The sequence below is a fragment of the Zootermopsis nevadensis genome, unplaced genomic scaffold (genome assembly GCF_977971745.1).
Source record: "Zootermopsis nevadensis isolate Lab colony 2312 unplaced genomic scaffold, Znev_1.0 Znev_ptg000008l, whole genome shotgun sequence".
Classification (NCBI taxonomy): domain Eukaryota; kingdom Metazoa; phylum Arthropoda; class Insecta; order Blattodea; family Termopsidae; genus Zootermopsis; species Zootermopsis nevadensis.
In genome coordinates this window covers 11,282,540-11,309,607 of record NW_028259140.1, presented here as the reverse complement: position 1 = coordinate 11,309,607, position 27,068 = coordinate 11,282,540, and the positions used below count along the sequence as shown (strand labels likewise).

Sequence of the window (27,068 nt, the reverse complement as noted above, 5' to 3'; positions counted from 1 at the left end):
TAAGACTTAAAGATGGGTGTCTTCTGGGTTGTTACGCCATGTTGTCTGGTAGACGTTTACCAACGTTTCAGAGGTCCTTTATGCTGCCATCATCAGGGTAATCGTAAGAACATCTGAAACGTCGGAAAACTTCTACCACACTACACAGCGCTACATCACAACCATCTTTATCATAAACTTCAACAAAGAAACAACTTTAAAACAATGTACATACTTTCATAAACATGTCGTATAGTTAGAAATTCTGGTTATAAATAGTCCTCTGTAACCCATGGTCTTCTTAAACTTTTGAACCGTGCAGATTGGTTATAAAATCGAAAGGCTTGAGGCGATTATGATAATTCCTGCTGTCAACACCAATTTCAAAACAACAAACAACCCTGTCACTTCCTTCGGCCGGTATATCATTCGTCCTTCACCGGTGTGCGCATGCGCCCCGCTGGTTCGCTGTCCTGTAGTGACCACTATTTTAAGAACCATTTACAGCGGAAGCACGTGGAAACTACAACGTTGCCGGCAGAAGTGCTCAGCGCGCAGGGGAGGGGGGGACGCTCCGCTGTTGGCAGTTGTTTCGCCCGACTTTGGTCCCCCACGAGGCTGGAGTGGGCTCAGTGTTGTGGTGCAAATTATTCATTGCATTATTTACTTTATACAAAGTTCAAACCGAAATTAATTTCGACTTTTTTGTGCAAAAATGCGTTCATGGTTATTTATAGACCTATGTCTCACTAAGATGAACAAGCTATATAAGAAACAGTTTTGGAAGAACAAAATGGCGACTAGTGGAATACTAAAGCATACAAACTCTTACTTAGGGCGTTAAGAACTAATCAGTGCGCTAGGTGTGGTCAGTTTAATCCTGCATAGCTCATGATAAAGATCAGAATGACTGTTAATGATACTAACTAACTAACTAACTAGATGGCTTACCGAACCCGAAGGTTCATCACCGAATTAACCAAAGCCCTCCACCGGACCCTGTCCTGGGCCAACAAAATCCAGTTTCCTTCAACTCCTATCTCCCATAGATCCCGCCTGAGACTATCCTCCCATCTACGTCTAGGTCTCCCCAGCGGTCTCTTCCCTTCAGGTTTCCCATCCAATACCCGGAGCACACCTCTTGTCCCATCCATGCGCGCTACATGTCCCGCCCATCTCACTCTTCTCGACTTAATCACCCTCACAATACTGGGGGAGCAGTACAGATTTTTAAGCTCGTCATTGTGCAGTTTTCTCCACGCCCCATCGTCTTCCCTCTTAGGCCCAAAGATCCTCCTCAACACCCGATTCTCAAACACCTGCAATCTGTGTTCCTCCCTCTGAGTGAGAGACCATGTTTCGCACCCATACAAAACAACAGGCAAGATTATTGTTTTGTATACTTTCATTTTCAGGTTCTTAGAAATCAGACGGGAAGACAAAATATTTTGGACTGAGAAGTAGCAAGCATTTCCGGAATTTAGTCTCCTCCTAACTTCCTCACAAGTATCATTTTGATTTGTTATTGTTGTTCCCAAATATTTGAACTTTGTAACCCTTTCAAAGGATTTATTAGCCACCCTAAGATAATTTTGCCCGCCTGTCTTCTGATGACGAGATACTAACATGTACTTAGTTTTTTCTGAATTTACTTCCAGCCCCACTTGTCTACCAGCCTCTAGTAAAACTTCTGCGTTCCTCTTTATTGTATTTATATCGTCCCCCAATAAATTAACATCATCAGCAAATGCCAATAGCTGATGTGTCCCATTCAATTGCAAACCCTCCTGCCTGCCTTGGACCTTCCTGATGGCGTATTCTAGCGCAAAGTTAAAGAGCAAGGGAGACAAAGCATCTCCTTGTTTTAGACCGTTCTTGATGAGGAATGTCTCAGATACATATTTACCTACTCGAATTTTGCTACAGGTTTCATTTAAGCACATTTTTATTAGACCCACTAGCTTCTTTGGTATACCAAATTCAATAAGAATATTATATAGCACTTCTCTCTTCACAGAGTCATAGGCTTTTTTGAAATCTATAAATAACTGATGTACGGTCCCACCGAACTCCCATTTTTTCTCTAGTATCTGACGAATGCAAAAGATCTGATCAATCGTTGATCTGTTTCGTCTGAACCCACACTGATGATCCCCACTGTTAATGATACACTTTACATTTAACAAAATACAACGAAATTAAATATGACTTTCTGGTTTTCGTTTCTTTCTGAATTTGTTTAACAAAGATTTGACGTTCGGTAGCTGCGCAGTGTTTACTGCGCAGAATTGCAGTTCGTGGCTTCGCACGGTGTGGTAGGCTTCTGAAGACTGCTGTTGGCAGCTCAGTCAGCTTGGTTTATTATATATACAATAAATGGATATTAAAACCAATGACGTATGAAATGAAAAAAAACACTCGCCTACCGATCACACCAGATCGATTAAACACAAATGCCATGGACTCAACCCACAGCGGTCCGCTGTTAGAAGAGTAGGCCATCCACGCCCCTCCTTCTAGGCTAATCGCAAGGCCCTCAGATCTAACTTTGGCCGAAACTCTTCGGTTTTCCACAGTTTCTCTACAGCAAATTCCGCAAAATAGTCCAATGCCTATTCTCCCAAACATTTCACAGCTCATTCATAATAACCCTATCATCGAACGTCGCAATGGTTAGCATCCCTGCTTCGTATTCGGCGGGGGGTGACTGGACGACAGGTTCTTCGTGGATTTTGTATCATATATAAATAACTAAAAATTTAATTATCATTCGACGGTAGCCTATAGTAGTCTTCTGGGTTGTAGCGTTATGTAATCTGGTATAAGCTAACCGACGTTTCAGGGGTCCCTGCTGCCTCCATCATCACGGCGAAATGTTGGTAAACTTCTACCAAATTACACGGCGCTATAACCCAGAAGACAGCCATCTTCAGAGAAGCTTTGATAAATGCACAAATAAAAGCAAGAAGTTGGTCTACAAATAAACACAGAGAAAAATACGTAGGTGCATGTTTATACGTCGTAAAAAAATATAAGAAGCTACATAATTCCTTAGAAATGTTGTAGAGTTCAAATAAGCATATATGGGAACAACAATAACTAATCAAAATTCTATTTATGAATAAATTAAGAGCAGATCAGATCACGGGAATGCTTGCTACCATAAGGTCATAGAACCCGAGGTAGGATCCTACCTTTACCCAGTTCTACACAGTAAATACAAGACATGATAATGCTGTTTAATTCACGACATGAATGTGCTTTTCACAGCATTAAGAATGATCGATGTGTGGACGGGAGAGTAAAACAGTGCAACAGATGCAGGAAGATCACAGGAAACGAACCACGTACTCTTGGGACACGTGGGCCCGCGAGCTTCGTGCGTGGGGAACAGAGCAGCAAACAGACGCTGCCTCTCGCCAAATTTTGCTACGTAATCGTGCTGTGACGTCATGAGTCTGGCAGGTGTGGCTTCCGCGAGGTTGCTAAGACTATGGTTAACTGACTACAGCAGTAAGTGAGGCCAAGTCGCATCTGCTATTGTGTGCTATTGCAGAACTCGAAAGCGTACATTTTTAATTTACTGTTTCTCGTTTGTTTTTGCACAACGCACGCAAAATTATTACGATTAGGCTGCAGAAATAACGCACCCTAGATAAGGCGTGTGTCTGCTTTGCTAGTGTTTTATAGTTCTTCTGGTTTACAAAATACAGCGTAGTGCAAAGTCAGTGTATAAAAACTGGGTTCGATCCCCGACGGGGGCAGAGGATTTTTCCTCCAGCGTCCACCCAGCATCTTATCTAATGGGTACCTTGGTCGTTTATCGGGGTAAAGAGCGGCCGGGGCGTGATGCTGACCACTCACCTCCATCTAGTGTAGAGGTTTGTCTTCTTTCGTAACAGACCGGTGTCCAATCTAATTTTCCCTTACCACATTGTCCAGGTCTGGTCTCCATTTCAAGAGTCAGGTTCCCAACTACGTATTTGCATATTACTCCTTTTCAAGAGGTGCCAATAGATTCACAACCCGGCACAGTGCATTTGCCCCCCCAGGCAAAATGGCGAAATTGAAACAGAACAGATCAACAAGGCTTTAGAGACCAACACTTATTTGTGGCATTTGCCTGACCGATTTCAACAAAACTCAGTTTGGTCAACATACACAATGTCCCAAAAAGATGTATACACATATTCAACAAATTAAAAACAGATTTTTTAATAAATTAAACCATTACATTCTTCAGCACTGGCACTTAGTGAATTTTATAATCTAATGTAAGCGTTCAAAATGGCCACCGTAAACTTCATGGCACAGTTGACAGCGGTGAGAAATTTACTGACAAGCAGACACCAAAGACGCTACTGTGTATATATTTTTGGGACATTCTGTACTAATTTTTTTCCGAGCTATTATGACTTTGGTTTGTCGGTTCACTGTTTAAGGGACTTTCTATTTTAGGGCATAATAAACCTGCGTGTGAGCGTATATACTTTGAACATTTTGTTAGATTTTGATGAAACTGAATATAATTCTGTTAAGCCACAAATTCTTAATAGAGGACACTCATAACTCGATCTGTATTTTAAAATTACGAATGCCAAGCGACCTGGTACGCAGTTTCAAAAATTTCGGGTTGAAAGACGAAAGCATAATCATAATATGATACCATTCTTTCTGTTAGGCCTGTACTTATGTTTAACAACGGCGTAGTAATATGTAAGAGATAATGGTGACCTGAAGATGGGTTTATAACGAAATTAATTGAATACAAGTCACAACGTGAAATTGTTTTGTATAGATGGATTGGGGGTCCGCAGTGGCCGCTTGGTCGCTGGGACCGTGGGTTCGAATCCCACTCAAGCCATGGATGTCTGTGTTGTGCTGTCCTGTGTACAGGTACGGGCCGATCCCTCGTCCAAGGAGTCCTACCGAATGTCTATAGATCAAAGCCAACGAAAGTTGTGGACCTGCAGTGCTCAGGAACTTGAAGAACGGGTCGTTCCCAGTATCCCAGTATAGATTGATTATAATAATATTCAGTTAATTTAAGGCTATCTATAATTTTATGATGTTTACTTATTTGTGTATGGTGTTACTTACACTAAAAAATACATCGCGTCTAGGAATAAAGTAATTAACAGAACAGACAAAATCCAGATATTTACCTGGAGAGACTGTGTAAAAACCACTAAAAGCATCAGAAGTTCTGGATTGCTACCCGTGTAGTCTAGCAGAATTTTACCGACGTTTCAGACGTGCTTCCCGTCTCGTCAGGGCTATGAGTTACATAGCCTTTCTCAATCAGTATTCGCTTAATTAAAGCAATGTCTTGAACAAACTTTCGACAATATAAATCCGTAATACACACAGACCCCTAACGTTATGCAATCTTTGCATACTTAACAGTGGTTTCAAAAAACTCGTTAACATAATATCAACGTCTATTATGCATTCACTATCCAAAGCGATGTTCAACTTCCTTATAACGCCCTGTCATGTAGCTGTCTGCATATACCTAACAGAAAAACAGACTGACGTCGTGCATACATCACACACCTTTTAGATACCAGCCCCAATCTTCGTGTTTTTATTCACAACACGATGGGCCTGATTAAATAATAGAATTATGCTAAAGGCCTAGTTTCTATGATTACGAATGTTTCCGACCTCCATAAAACTAATTAGCTATCGAGCCAACTAGCCCACTAATCAGTAGTAAGTGAGACTAATTGACAAAGCAGGGGCAAAGCAGCTGGCTGTGTTGCAGTAGAATCCTAAGGTTCGACACTGCCAACACCAAATCGAATCTTTTGAATACGTTCCTGTGTCAAATCCTTTCACTTTACTTCCCCCATAGCTACTGGTAGGCTGCACAAACCTTGCGGTGGGTTGATCGCTCGTCCAAATGAGTCCTTCCGAATGGCTAAGTAGCTTAAGAAACCTTCCAAATGTGAGGCGGTCAAGGTCCGTCAAGGACTGTATGAGGCTGCCCGACGTTCTAGACTTCAGTGACGTTTCTTTCTCTTGGCTTTCCTAAGACATGAGCAGCAATGCTGCGACAGGCCACGGCTAGTTCTCCTACAACCCTTTTCTGACTTCTGTTATCAACGACAACTCATGTGTGATATTTGTGGCATGTAACAAATGTACAGAATTCGAGAATCGACCTGCTCCCTTTGAAGTTCTCATTTCTATCATGTGAATGTTCCTTGAAATAAATCACTGCACATTTTTCCAAAGTCTTCTGATTTCAGACCTCACCTTAATACCACGACTGCAAAGGTGTACTCTTTCGAGGAAACTGTTCACGACACATCACGTACTGACACAAAGCTAAAACATTCTCAGGTACTCACCAATACAAATGCTACACCCAATCCATTTCCACTGAGGAGAATACTTCTTGAGAATTTGGTATTTACTCCGTTGGCCAAGAAATTCCCGACCTTTCACGTCCTGCACCAGATGTCTCTGGTCCATCATCTCACATCACATCCGATTTCAGTAAAATACATTTTAATATTAAGCTCTCATTTATGTCTTTATGTTCCACGTGGCCAAAACCACTGCGGCGTAGACACGCTGACACTATGAAACGCGAGAAATACATCACCACGTCTTTGTGCATGGATGTATCTCAATCCAAAGAGACTTTGTAACTTGTTGACCGGAATTCATGAAAATTATCTTTAAGGCAGGACCACCATACGAAACTTGAACTGCGGTAAATTTTCTTCCGGAAATTTGAGATGACATGTCGGCCGCGAAGATGATTCGCGTATTTTACAGTCCCCACTAATTCTGTACGAAACATGTAATATTAAATAAACTAGGCATTTGAGGGTCTTGCTATTTGGAACTTATATCAGAGGTATTTTATAATACTACATACAAACACACGTATGAGCCGGGATAGCTCAGTCAGTATAGTGACTAGCTACGGGCTGGACGACTGGGGTTCGATCCCCGACGGGGGCAGAAGATTTTTCCTCTAGCCTCTGCGTCCAGACCGGCTCTGGGGCCCACCCAGCCTTCTCTACAATGGGTACCGGGGTCCTTTCCTGGGGGTGATGCCGACCACTCACCCCCCATCTAGTGCTGAGGTCAAGGAAGAGAGGAGCTATACCTCCACTCACCCCAAACGCCTACATGGCGTATAGTGGGACAAACTTTACTTTACTTTACATACAAACACGTACAGGCCTATTCATCTTTAGATTCATTTTGGTGTATATTTTCAGACGGAAGCACTTACAAAATGGGAAGGTTGCCATAAGTTATCAGCACTTGTCATTTTATTTAAAAATGTTATGGTACAATAAAAGCTGGATAACCGGTGTTCGATTCCCTGCAGGGGCACGAATTTGTATTTACCACTACATCTGACCCTGTTCCGATACCCATTCTACCAATCCACTGAGAACCGGGGGTAAAACGGCTGATTCGTGAACCTGAGCAGCTGATTGGCTTCCATATCTCGTCAAGTACTCCCACAGATGTCCTTGGCGTGGTGTAACGCCGGAGTGTCCCTACTGAGAGCTGTGTTCAAACCTTGGACATTTCGTGGGAGTGCCATTATATCCCAGAAGCCTTTACGAAGTTTCTCGTGCCAGTCAACATCCACATGTCTGGCGAGCCGGCACGGCGAAGTCAGACTTTAAGCTCGAACGAGGAGGAGACACGCCGAGGTTCTTGGAACAATTAAGAGCGGCCTTCAGACGGGGGGGGAATAACCGCGCGCACGTTAAGTGAGTCACTGAATCACACCAGATGTGTCTTCTTACCATGCCAGCTACAACTAATACCAACAACACGCAGATCTCATAGATCTACGGCAAATGTCGTGTTGAGAGTAGCCTTGTTTCCTCTATGAGGTCTAAGAGAACTCGTAGATACTTAATTTCGTTAAAATCGTGTTCTAGTGTACAATGCGTCCACACTTTGTTTGCAGAGTATAATTAATAACAATAATTATGTAGAGCTTGTATTCCCGCGAGGATATTGTTTGCAAACTCTTACTGAATACTGGTCATGAACAAAAATGCTTCTACCAAAGTGCCTAATTTAATTTAGTCTCACATTGTCAGGAAGTTCCGGCCTGCAGCTTGCAAAAAAAATCTCCATTCCGCATCTCAACCTTCAAATGCTCTTCAGACCACAAGAGACGTCCATTAACGACACTGGTGCATTATTATTCATAAAATCATCCGTCTGATGTAGACCTAACGGGTCCTGTTACCTATTCGGGAGATCCCAGGTGCAAATCTCTGCCAGGAGATCGGCTATTCTGACAGGTTTTTCGTGGTTGTACTCAATCTCTCGAACAGAATAACAGGATATTACCATAAATTAGGACGCAACCTAACCTTACACGCCCTTTGTCATTCATGGGTGTGATCGCCGTTATTTTTGGACGCTGTAGACGCCTAATCTGAGTTACCGACAGTGTCGTTTAACAAACAATAAACTAAACCCGGGCGCATGAGAGAGGGCAATATTTTTATGGGCCTAAATTGTGTCCTAGGGAGCGAGTCCATATTTCTCCATTGGAGTAGAAGGATTGGGCAAACCCTATCTAATTTTTAAAATAAAATGTTTTCTGAATGTTTTCCATCGTCTAATAAAATCATAAAATCGCACGACGTTTCGGAGATGGGACTCTATCTCCGTCTTCAAGTAGACCTACTCAGCTCTATCGATTGGGCCCAACTGAGTAGGTCTACCTGAAGACGGAGATAGAGTCCCATCTCCGAAACGTCGTGTAATTTTATGATTTTATTAGAAGATGGAAAACATCCTGAAAACTTTTTATTTTAAAAAGGCACCATCGTCACAAACTTTTAGATTTGACCTCTCTAATTTTAATGCAGCAGTTTTCCTTGAGAAACAAATAGTCGCTTAGCTAGTCAAGGAATTTCCCATTATAGCAGCGTGCCCATCCTTCCATCTATTTCTTTTCCAAGCGGTCAATTTTCTTTGAGTTTTCCGACTAAAACGTAAGGATACATTTCCCAAACTTTTAATTTTTTTTTCAATCTCGATCTCCCTTCAGTTAACAATAAGTCTGCGTTAAAATCACGAAGCTCCAATGTCCTCTTATTTAATCTTTCTTAGGTCCTAATATTTTTCTCATTCACTCCCCGGGAGTTTCGAATAAATAACGCCATAACATTGCTGATGGTCATCATAATTCTTGAATTACGTAATAATTTTATATTTTATTACAGTGCATACAGGATTTTGGAAGGGGATTCTTCTGAGAACGACCATTAGGCAGACCAAGAAGGAGATGGGAGGATAACATCAAGATGGATCTTAGGGAGGTGGGCTGTGAGGATGGCAAATAGATGGAGTTTGTTCAGGATCGTGGCCGGTGGCGGGCTTTGGTGTTGTCGGTGTTGAACCTGCAGGTTCTGCTACCAGGGAGTCAGTTAGTTTACTTACAATTTATTTCTTTGTTCAATCATGAGCTGCATAAATCATGTAACACTGATCCTAGTAAATCGTTCTCAGACAGAGTCCACCACTCCAGATGTAACTCAGGACTCGGAATGTGAAAGCTATTCGTTGTTCAGTCTGTGTTACTGAATTCTTATTGGTGATTCCCCAGTAGAACAGTTTGCGGTAAGGACTGTCCCATCCATCAGCAGGGGTTTGGTGACCTGTGAAGGGTTGATGAAGAGGGATAGTCTGGGGTGAGTTGCCGAATTCTGAACAAAAGAAGTCGGTCTCATTGGCCAATAACTTCCCTGCACTAAACTCACAGATCATACTACACTCTCCACGTAGGATTTGAGGTTTTCAAGGCGGAAAGTCTGAAGATGGCTGGGTTGTTGCGCCGTGTTGCGACGTTTCAGAGGTCCTTGCTGCCTCCAGCAGGTAATAAAGACCCCATTAGAACAGCATATGTATTCGATAAATACCTTCCTAAGACATCACAGTCACCACAAAAGCCTGCCGCTACTGAAGAGCTTAAATTACTTCCACGTTTTCACAGACCAAGATTCTTAGTCCGGAGCATCTAGGCTTCATTTATTGAAGCGTTTTGCGTTTCATCTAATCTCCTAAAGCGAGTGCTCAGGAGGTAGACCCTTAAATAGATCACAGGTGCCATATGCCAATTCCCTACCTACTCGCCATTCATGCCCAGTTTCGATATCATTCAGCTCTGGGCAGCAGTGTCTCAAAAGAACCTGAGAACCAACCGTTCCCTTCTTCCGGGTACATTTCGCTTGTGAGATGGGAGTTACATCAGTTTGTCTGTGCAATTCGAAAGTGCCAGGAACTGAACACTGGAAACAATATAAGATAGGGGGTCCGCAGTGGCCGCGCGGTCTGAGGCGTGGGCCTTGTGCCGCTTGGTCGCTGGGACCGTGGGTTCGAATCCCACTCAAGCCATGGATGTCTGTGTTGTGCTGTCCTGTATACAGGTAGAGGCCTTGCGACGGGCCGATCCCTCGTCTAAGGAGTCCTACCGAATGTCTATAGATCAAGCCAATGAAAAGTTGGGACCTGCAGTGCTCAGGCACTTCAAGAACGGGTCGTTCCCAGTATCCCAGTACCTCCCAGTATATAAGATATAAACGAGACCTTTGATTAAATTATTAAAAAAATCAGAATATTATTAAGTGTATACTTATTGATATACTCGTGCCTTACTTTCAAATGAACAAAGATTAAAACAAAATAAAATATTTAAGATGGCTGTCCTGTGGTTTGCAGCGCCGAGTATCCTGTTGGAAAGGGCCTACCAACCAGAAGACAGCCATCTTCGGACTCACCGCCGTGAAAACCTCAAATCCTAAATTAAAATTAAAGATTTCTTCCGTAATGTGCTGCTGTTAATCTTAGGAAACATAATTATATTTCAACGCGAAGAAATTCATTTGGTCTAAAAACTGAAATAATCGGGATTAACAGAGAAATCCAATGATTAACATTCTTCTGACATTACAAATTTAAACCAAACCGATATGGATTGGCTAGACATGTAGCTTGATTATACTGAAAATGAAACGCAGAGCATTATTGGCGAGCCCCTTGGAATGAGCCGCCGAGGCACATAGGCCTGTTCGTCGTGAACTTGGTTGCTGCAGTGAGGGTATTAAGTAATAGTCTGGAATTATCTGTGTTCTGATTGCTCATCTCCCAGATGACGGCGCGTGGTAGTTACGGACAAGCGGTCAGCGTGCGGTGGATTGAGATCAACAGTTATTGGCAGGTCCGTGGGCCGACTCGTTCCACAGCGTTAACAGGACCACAGTTCCGCGCAAGAACGTTGCAAGGAGACGAGCTTAACTTCATGTAAGTTACTAATTATAAGTCTACTGGATGGATGAAAAACAAACTAAATTCTCCCGACAAATAAATAGGCCACTGCCAAATTTCGTCGAAATAGGCCAGTTTTGGTGACGAAATATGGGAAACTACAAATAGGACCTCCTCGATATGTGTTCGTTGTGAACGTCGAATATCACCCTATAGGTCTTCGCCCGCTCGTGACTTTGCATCCCTCGCTATTGTAATTGTAGCCCTAGTATCATTGATTCAACACAACAGATACGAGGTGTGGACATTCATACGTTAATGAAACAGCTGATGAACTATACAGATATTACATGGATTATTAATTATTTTTCTTGCATTTTGTTAAATGTAGACCACACGCTGCCAAATATTACATCAAATACAAAGTACACTCATATGCATAATCACTACGTCACTTAGATGTATAGGTGGCGTGGATGTAAAGCTCCATCCGTTCTAGCCCATCTCGATAGTAGAACGAGGCGATTGGTAATGTTCCACCCGCTTTATCCCCAGGTAGAGTACCTCAAGTACCCATTGTGTAGATGTTTGGGTAGCACAACAGCCGGTGTGAGGGACAAGAAATTCTGTCTCTCGTGAAATGAACTCCGTCCACAAGTGAGTGAGTTAGCACGGCCTTAACACGGTAGGTATACGCGCAGGTCTAGGCACCACTAGATCAATAATCTAGGACAATAATTTTCTATAAATATTACACACTTTGACATAAGTTATATATAAAATAGGCGCTAGATCCTGACGGTCTGATATGAAACTCGGTCGACAACATTCAATGCAGAATTTAATATACAACTTAACAAAATTCGTCTAGTGGGACATGAAGACCGAATGGTGGGATGTTCCTCATGCAATCGATTATAATGACTGTTACTATAACAGCTGAGCGCTGAGCCCACCAAGTAGGCGTCTGTAAGAACAATCGGCCTAAGATCAATCTTCGAATAAGCGCGCTCCAGTGAGCCACATCAAGGGTCTCTGACCTCGTGAGGACCTAACAGATGTCCTGCAGGATGTAACTTCTGCGTCACTTCACACACAGAAAGGTAACTCGGGCACTGCCGAAATTGAAACACCTTTGACTTGCGCTAGAGTGGACAGAGGATCAGTATTCGTTGATACGCTGTAGTTGTCAAAGTTGTAGAAAATTTCGCAACAGTCCACCATAGCCCACGTTCTACGGCAGCGGAAACCAGTTCCTACCTTGATATATTGTTTCTCCAAGACATTTTAATATTATCTTCCCATACGCGACCAGATCTCCCAATTGAACTCTTCAATCAGATTTTCTGATCAATACACTATATACATGATTACCTTCCCACGTCTCCCATCTCATCGTTCATTGTTTAATTACTCTAACAATGCTATCTGAAGAACTCTGGCTTCCATTATGAAGTTCTTCATTACATTTTTTTCCCTGAGCACGCTGATCCCAAAAACCCTCAGACCATAAAATTACAGTTTATATCTTTAGGTTGAACCTGAAAGATGAATCTTCTGTAGGGAGCCGAATGGTAACAAACATGACGCGAACTTAGACTGATACTGAACAAAACTGGAAATGTAACGATAATGAGATAAGGATATGAAAGGAGATCTATTTAAATTTGACCGACTATCTCGGCATATACTGAATGAAAAACCATGAACGTCAGTAAACTAGCCCAAATTGAAACAAGACTGCTCTTGTATAACACTGATGAGCGTTACCTCTGTAGGCTACTAATCGCTACGTGTTTCTCGTCTATTGCAGTTTTATCTTGCGGCAGAATACACGATAGAGCCTCCCCCCACCCGAACTTCGTAAAATAAATCATCTGAAGAGATCTGATAACAACCTGTATATTGTGATACAGCTGAGTGCAGAATCAAGCCTCGAGCAGTGTTGAAGAGAGAGCATGCATCTCCTTCCCACACTTTTATGTTATCTAGAACATCGTAATTTTCTAACATTTAAGTAGCGACATTTAAAACATATAAGGCAATGTCTAACGAAACTGCCCCAAAAAAGAATGTCTTTGTCTGGAAACCAAAGTTTTATCACCGTGCACACAAAAGAACAATGTTTGTACTTCATCAGAAATGGTCGAACAATTATCAGCTTCGTGAGAAGGAGTCTGCTCACTTGAGTTAATGAAGGCAATATTTTGAAAGAGCCTATAGGCCTATTATTGTGAAGTCATTTTAGGTCTACACGTCTCTACATGCTATTCTAGCGATAACATCTTCAAAACAATTGAAGACTGCCTTCAACCACAAATTTGTATACGTCTGTAGAGTAGGGAGAGTAAGAAATCACAGAATGTTAGTGCTGATTCTTACAAGACTGGCAACAGTGTGGGAGTAACAACTTAGGAAAGTGACTACACTGAAATTGCTCGTGATACAGGATAAATTTTTTAGACTTTTATTTTGACGGTTACGAATCTTGAGGGTTATATTACCACGGGGTTAAATTATGAAAATGGTTTGTGAGTTCTTGAACACAAATGTAAATACATTTTTATAATGTTGGTAAAATGACCAAATGCCGAGATTGAGAGCATCGAAGGAAAAACCCGACGACGATGGCCGGATATGGGGCGCGAACCACGAACGCCACGCAGCGGCATTCGATGGAACTTGCCTGGAGATATGGAGCAGACAGCAGCGCCTCCTGCTTCGGAACAAGAGTTTTTGATGACATCTTCTATCAGTTTTCTTGTGAGATGCGAAACAAAGTGAAACAGTTTGGCGAGAACAGCGCGTGAGACGCAACGGGTTGTTACTCCGCTCTAAGGTCAAGGTCACGGGCTACTACCCATTACAAAAACATGCACCCTTGTACATTAACTGGACTGACGCTTACTAGCGCAAGACTCATATATTTATTGAATCAAAGTGTTTGAATTTACGTCAAAATGAAAACGGTGTGTCAAGAATACTACGACGGACGTCGTTTTAAAAATAACTACATTTTCGTCTAAGAAAGTGTAAATGTATAATGGGAAAAATCACAGCGAAGTACTTCATGTTTTTTCTATTACTCACGTGATCTTATTATAGTCATTAAATGAAGGAGAATGAAATGGACAGGATGTGAAGCACACATAAAGGCGAAACAGATGGTCTTGCATGTCCGTACATAGTATTTAGGTAGGAAAGCCTAAAGCTGGCACGGCGTTGGTTTTAAAATCTTCTAACACTACATTAGCTTCAAGTACGGACATTTTGTTCTTGATCTGCTAGTAATAACTTACTTGAAAAAATATCTCGGCCTATGTCCAACATGGGAAAATGTTATCCGGCCCCAGGTTACTTAAAGGTACAGAGGAGAAAAATACTGAAACGATGGGCGTGTACTGGATTTAACTGGCTCAGGATAGGATCTAGTGTCGGGCTTTCCAAACACACTTCGCATTTCACAAAAATGGGAACTTCTTAACAAGCTGAGAAACTATATTTTTTAAGAAAGAATTATTGAAATATGACATCTGAACTTCTTTTTTCAAAGCTAAAAATTTATGGTAACCGAAATGTGAAAATCTAAAAGTACCCTAGTTTGGTCTTCACGTGTGCTAAACCGATAGTCCATTATTTTTAAAATTGACAAACTCATTCACTCTGTCTACGGCTCAGGAGATTCTTTGAAAAGTCGATTATATACTCGGATTGTCAAAGAATAGCCAACTTTCTTTATGCAACACGATGGTTCATCCCCGTGTTCACAAAAGCCCGACACCGAGCTGTACCCTGAGCCCGTTGCATCCAGTTCGATCCATCCTTTCAGAATTAACCAACAATTATATATATGTCCTATCTATACGCTCATATAGACGTATATATTACTTAAGCTCACAGGCTGCGAAATATATAAAAAAAACGTTCTGACCGTTCCAATGCTAAGGCTCTCATTTAACCTTGCTTATGGCCTCGCAGGCTATAGTGTTAAAATGATGGCAGGTGGTTAAATGTGGCATTAACTTAGGATGCAACTGTTAATTGGTTGACAGTCCTTTTACTCAACATATTTATTAAATAAACTCAGTCATTACTGAAGTGCAATTCTCTGATTTCCCTTCAGCAACCTTTCAGTATAATGCGAATTTTGGCTGCTGGGTTACGCACGGATTAGCCCACATCTTTATCACAGAGGAGCATCCTAAAGTTAACGTAGTTAATTAAGCTGAACAGTTTGTCACAATGGCAGGCCAAATAAAAACACTTTCGCAGACTCACAAACCAACTTTACTCAGTATTACAACGAATAGCCTGAAAGCGGTCATCATACGGTCCGCAGTCCATGTGTTGACAACCCCAGACATACCCACGGAACATAACTCGTACGTAAGATACCCAAGAAACAATGCAGGGAAACATGCTTCAGGATCTGATTTTGTTGTAGCGGCAATGAAGACACTTGCTGCCGATAAGGAAGCCTGCTTGGTGGGTCGGGCTGGGGAGGGGTTGGAGGGGAGAGGGTGCACCTGAGAATATCGAGCCACAGCGAAGAGCGTCTGTCTAGACCAGTTTTTTTTTGTACAGCGACGTTTCCATGACTACGGCAGTTCGAGACCATCACCTGCGTTGGCTTCTAACCCAGTCTCGCTGCGAGGCTTATGGTAACATGGCAGTCGATTTTCGATATGGTGTAACCCCCTCCCCCCATCCGACATCAGTGACAGATGACAAAGATAAATAATTATTGCAGAAACATCGAAGGCGAATGTGCAGAAGTCAACTTCTTTATATGTTGTTATATCATGTCACTACACAAAAATTTCGTAAGTAAAGTCAATGAATGAAAAGTATTCTCTGTAAGTGTGATTTGCAAAGTAAGTTAGGCAGGGTACACCTTGCACCATAAAAAGTTTAAGTAAGTTCCTCTTCATTGAATGTCACACCAGTGTCTTTCCCACCTCCGTAGGTCACAAGGTCGCTAGACCGAGTGAACTCCAACGTTCATAGATCTGCAGAATAGCGGGGAAAAAAAATTCGGGGGGGGGGGGGGGGGACAAAGTCTGACAGACGAATTCTGCTCATTAATTCACCTCCCATTTAGTGTCCAAGGCTCACTTGAAATTACAAGGATGTCATAACAATAAGTGTTAATAACACGAAAATTAAAAAAATCATATTAACAGGCTTGGTGTTTTAATTGCGTCTTTTGGCCATCAGCTTTCGGATGGACGATAAACATTATCAGGTATGAGGTATGAGGATAATATTAATACAGATCTTGAATAAATCTTGTGGAGGAATGTAAACTGGATTCATGTGGCTCAGGGTCCAAGTGACGCACTTTTGCGAACACAATAACGAACCTACGAGTTCTACAAAGTGGCTAGCTAAGCGACTGCCAGCTCCTTATAGTTAGGAGTAGAGGATAAAACTATGACAGTAGTAATCTCTGGAAAAGTCTGATAAGTAACGCGATTGCTACTGAAGATTAGTGTCCTTTTTGCTGGGTGAAATCTTTCAATTACAAAGGCCTGTTTTGTTCAGCATCCCTTCTTAAGAGGACTACATTCTACGAGCCACAGGCGACGTACCAACCTCTCAGCTGCCCGGCTTAGCTTCACGGTTCGCTGTAACCATGGTAACAGCAGAGCAGCCGAGACAGAAGAAAGTCTCCTGCACACGATAATGTTCTCACTTGTTATTACGTATTTGAGGTGCTGACAGTGCAAAGTAGATTCAGCGATCGCCATGTCTACTGGATTTTAATCGCACATTTTCTTTTACAGAAAGCATATCTCAACGCCTTATTTCAGCTTCAGAATTTAACTACGAATTTTACAGGCACTGAAAGTGCATTGCTGCGTCAGACAAATTTATTTTAAAGGGAATTAAACTGTTCAGTTGAAACACAAGAATACTGTTCAACGTTTTGTGTGATGAAATAAACTACGAATCAAACAATAAGGACGATTTTAAATATTATGTAATTAGGAGTTTGGAGATGTGTTCAACTAGCAATGATCTAGCGAAATTAAATTACACTATAAAAGACTCGTGGAATATTTATCACGCATAGTGGAAACAAAGAATATAGACCGAAAACTGATAAGTACTTTAACTGGAAAGATATAACGGACTCAGAGTTGCACAAATACAAACTACTATTTGGCTCAGAAATTTCACCTAGAGCGCCAATCCTCTACTCCCAATCTGAAATGGCCTTAAGATGAACAGTCCCTCCGACAGAAAAAATTTCGGCACCATGAAAAGATAAAAAAAAGTGTATAAAATTTTGACTGGAAAGCCTGAAGGAAATAGAACATTCGTAAGATCTAGTCAAAGACCGGAAGATTAATTAAATGGATTTAGGAGAGAGAGAGGTTGCAAGGATGTGAAATCTGCAAGCTGGGCGCACAATCTAACCCCAAGATACACGCCAGACGAGGTCAGTGACCTCTTTTAGTACTGATGATACACAACGCACTTTGGTGTACCAATAGCGTCAAACATAACCTTTTGTTCATCACGAATGGGGTTACGTTACGTCAGAGCTGTCTAACAATGTGTGGCCTGTCTGACTGGAAGATAACGTAATCGCGGAAATTCTCTCACGTGTTTGCGTCGGTGAGATGTCTGGCTCTTGTCTACCTGGTGATTTGCCGAATCGGCTTTTCAATGTCATTTGAACGCAGAAACGCCCGTTATTGTCCGATTTTAACCAAAAATAAAAGGTGTCGACAAATTTCAGAAGATCTCTCCGACATTAAATTTAATGAAAATCCGTTTAACTATTCTCGAGGTATTGACGAAGCTAATGACGCATTTTAGTAACTTCGTTGAGAACGCAAGTAAAATGAACGAAGACGCAACGTAGAACAAAGAAACAGGAAGGGGAATATATGGATAAAGAAAGTAGATAAAATCAAAACATTATTGACCCTTTCATTTGACGACATTTTATCGACTACTGATTTTAAATAACATGCATGGTAAGATGATCTGTGAATTAAAACATGATACAGATGTGGAAGGAAGAAGGTCTTGGCCCATTTTAAAGCAGATCCCAGATTATGCTTGGAGGGACTGAGGAAATTCACAACAGAATCCTTTAGACAGTCACTTTTCAAGCCGAGTACTGAAACCAGGATCAACCGAATAAGAAGTACACTCGACCACGACGCACTGAGATAAAAAGAAGTACAAATCAACTCGTATCGTTTGCAGGGGACGCGTACTCCAGCTATGGACGGAGACGAGGAGTGTCTGCTGGAGCGAGACAGGATGCGTCTGTGCGAGTGTGTCTGGAGCTGGAATCGAAGTGAGGTCACCGGAGGTCACCACCTCGCTCTTTGACCTTCTCTTTCACGTCTGACGGACAGAACGTGCTTCCTTTGGGTTAAACACGTACGTACCACTATTGGAAAGACTTTACTCCTGTTCATTCTTGATAATAGGTCGATTCTTCTTTCTCGAAACATCTGAACGTCAACATTAACTTCTTAAAAACAGGATGCCCCCAAAGAAAAAAAGAACTTTAAGATTTTATTATCCAGAGCAAATTTGCGGGTCACTTCAACATGACTACATACCAGTTGGGTAGATCAACTGAAAAAGTTTCAATCTGATATCAAGGTTTTACCCTGCTGGCATTCTGGCCTCTAGGTAGAGTTTCTGTCGTCAGAATCTCAAATTGCGTCGTAAATGTGCGAGAGATTCACCAAGTAAAGCATCGATTCTTGGTTGCTGCAGGTGTTTTGTGAACGATAACAGTGTCTGTAGCAATAAAAGTATCATCAGACCTTCCGTAAACGAAAAACATGTTAAAAACTCCGGTAACTTTTGAGCAGAAATCGGCGGTAGCAGACAACTTCACATATAAAAATAACTCTCTGGCAAGTCGTTGTGAACTGCCTTAATCTTCATATGCACGAAAAGTATTTTCTTGATCAGACGCCATTTTGCGGTACTGACGACTACAGTTCAACCTAGTCCCCAAAATGTGCATTACACTGCAACATAGACGCCATATTCATTTTCAATAAACAAAGCTGTTGCTATTTTGAAACGGACGCGTCGTCTAACCATGAAATGAATCAGAGGGCGTTTGTTGGAAAGGATTTGTCATTAAAAATAAGTACACGCAATACTGCACCAATTATTCCATATTCTTAGCATGATCTCTCATCAATATGACAAATTCTGAGTCCCAGACACGAATTTCTTTGTTAGGCAGCCGTTTGAAATGGTTCGTGTTCCCTACTAATTAGACTCGAGACGTAAGCCCTGAATCATTATTATTTCAGCAGTAAACAAGACAGAACAGAGCCTCAGGACCACTTTTGGTTGTCAACTCGGATCACTGCTCTTTAATAATGAGTGCGAAATTTCCTGAAAAAATAAAACAACTCGGGACATAACAAAAGCTGCTAGCGAAGTTTCGCTGTTTCACAAGAAATAACGGTTGCCGCGGAAACTTTTCTTGGACGTGAAATGGCGCATAATTTTTATTTTAAAAGTTGAATGGGCCAACTTAACAACGAAAAAGAGATGTAGGAATGAATTACAGGCAATCACACTCTAACTAAAATAGAGAAATAATATTTCTTTAGGGGGCGCGACAAAAGAATGTTGAGATACAAAACAAAAGAATGAGAGGTCACAGATGGGCCGAACATTTAATTCACGGAACGCCGATCAGAAACTGTGAACGTGTTAGATCAAAAATATTACAAGGATAAATTAAGGTGACGAAGTGACAATAATTATGGAATACAGCAGAGAATATATGAAGAGGAGGATAAAAATAAAAATATGACATTTTTATTTGTAGAATATAAAATTTAGACTTGTACCATTTATCATTAACAGCTATGTTCACTCTTCTGTTATTAAAATGTGAAGGCCTTCAAATTTTATACGCACATACAGCGTCTGCCAACAACGTATCAGAACGAACGTTTGTTTGCAAAGAAAAATTAAGTAAAATTTACATGTCGGGTTCAACAGATCGTCTTGTCTTTTGTACGTGTATGTGATGGTTTGTATTGATGCAGCCTTGTCAAACAGCCTGACAGCAGGTTGATCTCTGTTCAACTACTGTATAATGACTGATCGTACCTTTAGGGTCCAGAATTGCATGTTCCCCTTGTACGCTAAAACTCTTTCTTTTTTTATCCGAAACTTAAGTGGACGGTTCAGAAACAACCATAAAATTGATTCCTCTAATCGATCTAGTAAAAGCAATTCTTTAAGCTCAGATGTAGGCCTAATTTTGTTATAATTCACAATATAAGCACACCTGTATTTTTTTATATTATTTTAATTTATTTCTAGCATTTTCTGATTTCGTTCACATTTAAATAAATGTAGCAAACATGAGTTTACGCTTTTCTGTAAAACAGTTCACCATCAAGACAGTTTCCTCTAATGTCCTGCTAAATGTATCTAAATTCAGTCAAAAAATTTCCAGTCTTTTATGGAAAAAAGTTTACTTTCGTGTCCAAAAATGTCCACCACAGTCCATTCCCTCCCGCCCTGCTTTAACACAATTCTCCCATCTACGTCTAGGTCTTCAAAGTGTCATCTTCCATTCAGGATTTCCGACCATAATTTTATATCCAGGTCTCATCTCCCCCCTGCGTGTTACATATCCTTACTATATCATTCTTCTGAACTTGATCATTACAATAATCAGATAATGTAAAATATGTTGGACATTACCAAGTATGAAGCTTGCAGGAGATAAGAAATGAATACAAAATAAAATTCGGATAACCTGAAGGTAAGCGACCATTTGGTACATTTTAAATGTCTCACAAAACATAATATTTGTAATTTCAAATATTTTCTTCATTAGTGAACCCTATTAAAATTACACATGTGACGTTTGTACCTTATATTTTTGAAGCACCAGTTTGGTTTTTGACTGTTGGATTATCTTCACCGAAATTTTCGACAGCATTCTCGGCTCTTTGAAGCATTGAAAAGCCATTTCCTCTGTCTCGCTTCTCAACTGACTTTCTTAACCTCCGCCATTATAGAACATAAGCAGCGAAATGATGTACTAATTATGTCTTCAGATAGGAACAAAGTAAACTTATTGTGAGTGAAATCTGTCAGCAGCTGAACCTAACCACACGCCCGGTAAAGTAGAGTTTTGGACACCTTGCAGCTGACCACAAAATAGCCTGACGTTTAACAAACGAGAGTCTATACGAAACCACAAGGAGAAAGGTGCAATTAACTAGCAACTTTGCATATTACAATGTATGAGACCGCAGAAGGGCTAACTGAGGGCGGCAAAAATTATAACATTCGCCTAATGGCAAGTGGGTTCTTCGCGTCTGCTTCTTCTTGCAGAAAATAGTGCAATTATGACGGCATCCAAATCAGACCTGCTTGCCCGAACATTTTAACCGAATGACTAGCTGAATAAGTACTAAACAAAGCAATTAAATGAACAAATAGGCCAATAAACAAATGATCGTCATCAAGGGTTAAATAAACCCTTCGTCTCTTTCACTTACAAGAGTGAAATTTATACCACCCATATTTTAGCGCCATCTTCGCCAAGTTCAATTTAGTGTGTGTGTGGGGGGGGGGGGATTCGCTTTTCATACTCAGGTTCAAAATGTTATAGCCATTTGTTTTGAATAGCTTCATTTTATTATTGTATTAACACGTTACAGAAGAAGGCAATGGCAAACCACTTCTGGATCATCTGCCAAGAACGTATATGAACAGGTCCCAGTCCGAGAGAAGGATGGAAGGATCCTGTTCATATGGACCTGTCGTCAGACAGAACACTACAAAATAAAAAAAATAAATTAACACGTTATTACTTGATCTTCTCTAGTATATGGAATTACCTTTAAGATCCATAATTCAGTACAGTAAATTACCAAACAAAGAAAAAGACTATAAGGATCACAATAGCTACGTGTTGTCAGGAGTGCCAGGATTTGTATCCTCAAAACACTGGATGGGTTCCAGAACCGGTTTGTGCATTGGTGGGAGTCGAACGCCGGTCCCCCAGCCCATAATCTAATTATTATTCTGACCAAGCTATCTCATTTGTTCATAAAATGTGATATATGACGTCAAATACGTGTTTAATTATGTCATGTAGACTTAACTCTCATGTAAAAGAAAAATATGTCGATATAAGACTTAATTTTATATGAAATTAAAAGAAAAATAACTTATGCCCTTTTGTCGTGTAATACATGCACTGTTTATAATATGTATATGTAATTAAAGTACGTAAATATGAAGACCAACAAAGGATAAAACGCGTTGGTTAATGCCTGCGTTTACATTTATCTCCATCTACAATCAAGATCTAATTTTAGGAATTATTAAAGCAAATGTTTTCTGGGAAGTCCGTTACGAAGATTTGAATTGCGATGTGAAGACGAGTTAATGAAAAGGTTGCTAATAATAACATCTGGCTTCTAGCCGAACTCACACCTGTGAAATAGCACCCCTCGCCTTCCCACAGTCAACATAATAATAACAGTCGAAATTCGCATGGCGAGTTTCTGCTGAAACCGTTTACCCACAGTGCAATGTGCTTCTACAAGGCAACCCATGGACACGTGGCTGCGCCGCGCGTGTCTGTTGATAGGAGCTGGTAGCAGGGCGGATTTGTGCCCGAAAACTTGGCCATTACGTTTGTGTTGTGGCTATGTTAGTTGCGAGGTTATTCGGTGTCGAGTGTAATGAGAGGTCGTCTGTGAAGGCCACGTGCAGTGGATGCGAAAGTGTGTGGATGGGAGCAGACATGGCCTATTTTAAGATACATCACTGCATTCCACTAGAACTGATGAAAACGACGACAAAACCTCGTAGTACCGCAGTTAAGGCAAAGACTATCGATATGAATAATTGTTAATTCTCTTACTGCCATCTGTTTACCTCTATAGGCCTATTTAGAGGCTTTAGTTTTGTGTCGAAGTCCTAATCCCAGAATAAAAGCCAAACGCAATGCTTGTGTCCATGATAAAAAGAGCTGATTTATCAATGATTGGAATTTCGTAGTCCGAAGTCCGTCAATTCGTGTCTGTCGGCCTGCATGACCCTTGGTTCAATTACCGACATTGGTATGGTAGCTTACAGAAATTAATTGGCCGAATTTAATTAAAGCCGGCATGAAGAGAATGTTATTGCTTTCAATGCCCCGACGATCAGAGATCTTTCAAAAATAATCAGCTATGATTGTGTAATGTTTAGTAAAACATCACAAATGTGAAACGTGTTATGGTCTGACGACAATACCTGGTTAATACGTTTTCATGCCATAAAACTAAGACGACAGAAAAGTCTTTTATGTAAGTTAACTTATTTTCTTGGCATGGGAGCTCTCGTTGCAAAAAAAGCTGTAATAAAGGGCCAGTAATCGATACAGTAATTTAAATAACATTAGGATCGATCAACAACCTACATATCGAGTTATGTGAGGTTGTCATGCCGTCACAGTTTCACAGTTTTCCTCAGACTGCGAAATGTAGTTCATATAAAAAAGACGTGCTCGTCGGTCTCCTTACGGTCGTTTCAATTTGCAGTGACTATGTGGAAGACAAGTTGCAAGGAATCGTAGACCGTAATTAGCCTGTAATAGAGAAGTCCAGAAAGTGCAATCGAAGATAGCTTTACGGCACATTTCACAGACCCACATTTCATAAACATATTTCCCTGTAACTTAGCATGCCTAACACTTCTAGGGCCTAAGTCAATATCTAAATATCATATTCCTTTATGAAAGGTCAATAAATTGGATTTCTGATGTCTCTGAGAAGACAGTTTTTGTTTTCTGAACTTTTACGATTTAGATTCAGTGACTTTGCGCAGGCGAATTGCGACGAGACACAACATCAAAAAAATACTAAGAGATTTGAGAAATTGTTGGGGGCTGAGAGAAGAACAAAGCAGAGAAAGGATCGGAAAACACAAGAAAGAACGGAGGGACATGGCGTGAATTTTTAGTAAATTTAATATTGTCCATCACTAACGACATATATAGAGAAAAATGTCTGTAGTCTTGGTCTACGTGAGTTGGACGGAACCGTCATGAAGCAGCGTCTAGCATTGGGCTTTTGTTATGTTGGTTCTGTAACAAGACGTTTATTGATTCGCTATATAACTAAGAATTGTTCAACAGGTCTATACATTGTATTGAATACAATGAGATAAAGCAGAAATCAGCTACAAAGAAGACAACGGGAGGAAGCAGAAGAAGAAGAATTTACCAGAACAAATGAACGTGTGATTCTCAGCATTGTGGCAAAGAAGGGAATAGTTAGTGTATCAAAAGTCGAACAAGAACATACTTTCGTGGACAGTTCTGGATATGTGGTAAATGTAGGTCTATTACTAATATTTCAAAAGGTTTAAAAATCAAAAAGGAAGTATAAAATATCAAAAAATACTTCTATGTAATGACAACCACTAGCTTCATAACGGCATTAGAGCCAGACCAAAAATATCTTGTGGGTTAGGCATATATCAGACATATGCCAGGCAATGGACAATAACGCAGGGAAGATAAAGTGCTTCTTTAATTATTGCTTAATTACTAGGCAGCTGGGTTAGTCTGTAGGTGGGTTCCACTACTCAAGAATTGAAGATTTCTGTCTTCTGGGTTGTTGCGCTGTGTAGTCTGGTCGATGTTTACCAACGTTTCAGAGGTCATACTGCCTCCGTCATCAGGGCGATAAGTATGAAGATTTCTGTCTTCTGGGTTGTTGCGCTGTGTAGTCTGGTCGATGCTAACCAACGTTTCAGAGGTCATACTGCCTCCATCATCAGGGCGATGAGTATGAAGATTTCTGTCTTCTGGGTTGTTGCGCTGTGTAGTCTGGTAGATGTTTACCGACGTTTCAGAGGTCATACTGCCTCCATCATCAGGGCGATAAGTATGAAGATTTCTGTCTTCTGGGTTGTTGCGCTGTGTAGTCTGGTCGATGTTAACCAACGTTTCAGAGGTCATACTGCCTCCATCATCAGGGCGATGAGTATGAAGATTTCTGTCTTCTGGGTTGTTGCGCTGTGTAGTCTGGTAGATGTTTACCGACGTTTCAGAGGTCATACTGCCTCCATCATCAGGGCGATAAGTATGAAGATTTCTGTCTTCTGGGTTGTTGCGCTGTGTAGTCTGGTCGATGCTAACCAACGTTTCAGAGGTCATACTGCCTCCGTCATCAGGGCGATGAGTATGAAGATTTCTGTCTTCTGGGTTGTTGCGCTGTGTAGTCTGGTCGATGTTTACCAACGTTTCAGAGGTCATACTGCCTCCGTCATCAGGGCGATAAGTATGAAGATTCCTGTCTTCTGGGTTGTTGCGCCGTGTAGTTTGGTCGATGCTAACCAACGTTTCAGAGGTCATACTGCCTCCGTCATCAGGGCGATAAGTATGAAGATTTCTGTCTTCTGGGTTGTTGCGCCGTGTAGTGTGGTCGATGCTAACCAACGTTTCAGAGGTCATACTGCCTCCGTCATCAGGGCGATAAGTATGAAGATTTCTGTCTTCTGGGTTGTTGCGCCGTGTAGTCTGGTCGATGTTAACCAACGTTTCAGAGGTCATACTGCCTCCGTCATCAGGGCGATAAGTATGAAGATTTCTGTCTTCTGGGTTGTTGCGCCGTGTAGTCTGGTCGATGTTAACCAACGTTTCAGAGGTCATACTGCCTCCGTCATCAGGGCGATAAGTATGAAGATTTCTGTCTTCTGGGTTGTTGCGCCGTGTAGTCTGGTCGATGCTAACCAACGTTTCAGAGGTCATACTGCCTCCGTCATCAGGGCGATAAGTATGAAGATTTCTGTCTTCTGGGTTGTTGCGCCGTGTAGTCTGGTCGATGCTAACCAACGTTTCAGAGGTCATACTGTCCTGATGACGGAGGCAGTATGACCTCTGAAACGTTGGTTAGCATCGACCAGACTACACAGCGCAACAACCCAGAAGACAGAAATCTTCATACTCACCGCTGTGAAAACCTCAAAGATTACTCAAGAATTATTTACAGCATTTTTCTTTATCTTACTGCGGAGCGAACGACAGGTCTTAATGTCCTCACAGTTCAGCGGATGATCCATATTACGTCTCTAGCTGAAGAGGGTATAACAGGTAATAAGCGAGGTTTATTTTACGTTGGGGCACGTCAAAATATCTGTATACATCTTCAGTATGTGGGTTCGTAGCACCATATGTAAATGCTATACATCCAGACATTCCGTCCTTAGGTTCCCCCCTGTGCCCAGTGACACCCAGAAGGAAAAACTGTCTCAAAACGTGTGGATCGATTACTTGGAACAGAAATCTTTGCTATATTATCGACAGTAAAGAATGGGTAACAGTGACATAAGTATGAAGACATGAATTTGGAAAACACGACATTTGACATTTTTAAAGTTCAGCGTACTTTAAAACCTTAAGGATGTCTTCTTAGTAAGGAGAAACATCTAAATTTAATTTTAAACTTTGTAGGATATAATATCGAAGTGATGCACAACTAGTAAAAGACTTTAATTTGATGCGTGTACACAAGACGTCTTAACATGGATATGAAGACCCTGACGTAAATGATAACAGTCAGCCTTAGAAACTGATGTTAGCGTGTCTGCTAGTGTATCTTCTGGACGGAGTAATGGAACTTTAACATATCTGATATTTTGGTATAAGCTTTGAGATTCCATATAAATATGTCCGGAACACTTGAAGGAAGACAGTTAGACCTACTTTATATAAGGTCTAAATGAGACATGGCAAATGATTTCCAGAGGGTTCTGTCCTGAATAATAAATTATAGATCCACGAATCACATCTC

General features: G+C 41.1%; 2 long non-coding RNA genes across 4 annotated transcripts in view; one reads left to right on the top strand and one right to left on the bottom strand.

The window, feature by feature from the left end:
* The window catches only part of LOC110830188 (uncharacterized), a 296,733-nt gene that overhangs the window by 184,395 nt on the left and 85,270 nt on the right, over window positions 1-27,068 (bottom strand). The gene's annotated exons all lie outside the window — the stretch shown is intronic.
* LOC110830193 (uncharacterized) overlaps window positions 8,614-27,068 on the top strand; it is a 37,318-nt gene continuing 18,863 nt past the window's right edge. Inside the window, exons 1-2 of one of the 2 annotated variants that reach the window (XR_015534164.1) lie at window positions 8,614-11,283; window positions 18,472-20,593. This is a non-coding gene — a long non-coding RNA (uncharacterized LOC110830193). Of the gene's footprint in view, window positions 11,284-18,471; window positions 20,594-27,068 lie in introns of those variants that run through there. The other variant, XR_002543194.2, reaches the window with a different exon arrangement.